Source organism: Terrapene carolina, unplaced genomic scaffold, assembly GCF_002925995.2.
Source record: "Terrapene carolina triunguis isolate 2854851 unplaced genomic scaffold, T_m_triunguis-2.0 Scaffold25959, whole genome shotgun sequence".
Lineage (NCBI taxonomy): Eukaryota > Metazoa > Chordata > Testudines > Emydidae > Terrapene > Terrapene triunguis.
The window spans coordinates 368-2580 of NW_020690310.1; the positions used below are offsets into that span (position 1 = coordinate 368).

The window sequence follows — 2213 nt, forward strand, 5'->3', positions numbered from 1 at the left end:
AAACTAAAATTTATTAAAAAGAAAAGCGAGAGAGAGTTGGTTAAAAGATCAATATCCAGACAGACTTGAATTCAATTCTTGAGGTTCAGACACAGCAGAGATGAGCTTGTAGTTGCCAAAAGTCCTTTTAGAAATAGTCCATAGGTTATAGTCCAATGTCCATATTCAGGGTAGCTCCAGTCAGTGACTGGGGATCTCAGTCCTTGTGGCTTAAGGTTTCCCCCTCTTGAAACCCAAAGCAGATCTGAGATGAAGCAGGATCGTGTCCAGGGTTCTTATACATTTCCAGCAGCCTTTTGGCCTGAGAAAACAATCGGCTTAATTCTCCTTCCAAACATCCTGGCAATTAGCACAGGGTAATTTATCCATTAAACAGTTCAGATACAGGTTACCACAACCTTCAAAGAGACAGAGAGACAATAATACTGTTCCCTCAAGTATCCTACCCAGTCTCTACAGTTGGGCCCTGGGTCAGGTCAGTCTGGGAGGTAATTAACTCTTTCTGGCCCTGTCACCTTCCAATGAGATATTATATCACACTCATAATGTCACAGGGGCACAGATGTGGGGGAAGGGAATGGGGGGCACAGACGTGGAGGGTAAATCAGGGATCAGGTTGGGCCGGTTAGCTGGACCCAGAGAAGTTGGGGTGTTGGGGGAGGAAGGGGACTGGCTGGGGGGTCCCTGTGGTGGCTGGGGGGCCCCAGACTGACCCCTCTCTCTGCCCCCAGGACTGGAGGGGGAGGCGTTGCTGCAGGAGCTGGCACGAGGCTACGTGGCAGCGATGGGCGACATGGAGGGCAGGAAACCCGGCCCCACCAGCATCCTGGGTATGGTAGGGACGCCCCCTCATGCCTGGCACCCCCTGGGCACTGGGCCCCCCCCATGCCCACCAACACCCAGCCCACAGCTGCCTCCTGGGCCCCCTCCACTGTCCCTCCCAGCTGCCCCACGCGCCCCCCGGAGCCTAGCAGCCCCCACGCCTGTGACATGTGGGGGGAACGTGGGAGGGTTGTGGGCTATGCATACCTGGGCCGGGCGTGGGGGGGCTGGGGATGGGAGGGGGGTGCTATTTTGGGGACCCTGCAGGGCGCCCATGTGACCCCCACTCTCTCTCCCCCCAGGGACGTCCCAGCTGCGCACGGGCGAGCCGGCCGGGTACCGGATCCCCTTCAACCCCAGTGCCACCGGCTGCGGGGCCGCCATGCGCTCCATGGCCATCGGGCTCAGGTGGGGGGCGGGGCCCCAGGGGCCATGGGGCACCCCGGGGAAGGGCGTGGAGGTGGGGGGCCTCAGGAGGAGATTGGGGACAGAGCATCCAGGAAGATGGGGGCTCTGGGTCTTGGGGGTCTGGCGGGTGCATCCCAGGGGGGCGCTGGGAGGTTCTGGTGTCAGGGGACACCTGGCTGGGGGGCATGACCCTGCACTGCCCCTGCCCCCCCCCCAGGTACCCGCACCCCACAGAGCTGCCGACCCTGATTCGGATCAGCGTGGAGAGCGGGCGCATGACGCACCATCACCCCACAGGTAGGGGGCACAGGGCCTGGAGGGGAAAATAGTCCCACACTCCCACCCCGGCATCCCCCTCCCCCTTGCAGGGGACTGGGGGGGCCGTGTGGGGGGCCATCCTCCCAATCTCCCATTGGGGGTTTATGGGAGGGCTGTGGGAAGTCCCAGCCCCCAACGCTGTGCCCGCTGCAGGGAACTGGGGGGCCCCGGTCTGAGCGGTGGCTCTGCCCCCAGGCCTGGGGGAGGAAGAGGTCTCTGTGCAGGGCCCCTGATGGACGCTTGCCCTGCTGCAGGGTACCTGGGGGCGCTGGCCTCGGCCCTGTTCACGGCCTACGCGGTGCGGGGGCTCTCCCTGGAGCAGTGGGGGGCCAGCCTGCTGCAGACCCTGCCCCTGGCCCAAACCTACATGCGGGACGCGGGCGTCGACACCCAGCCCAACCTGGACGCCTGGGGGTACTTCCCCCAGAAATGGGGCTGGTGAGTGCGGGGGGCAATGGGGGGACAGAGCCCCGGGCAAGGCTGGGGGTGCCAGGCGCAGGGCAGGGGATGGGAAAGGGGGCGCACAACCCCTGGGGGGCGGAGCCGGGGTGCCAGGCGCAGGGCGGGGAAAGGGGGGCGAGGCCGGGGGCAGTCAGCGGCCTGGTATCATCCCTGCCCGCAGGTACCTGGCTGAGCGGGGCCTGGCCGAAGGACATGGCCCCCCC

At 63.9% G+C, this 2213-nt stretch overlaps 1 pseudogene; it reads left to right on the plus strand.

Moving 5' to 3' along the window:
• Positions 1-1484: 1484 nt before the first annotated feature.
• LOC113408874 lies at positions 1485-2205 on the plus strand (annotated as a pseudogene).
• Positions 2206-2213: the final 8 nt, after the last annotated feature.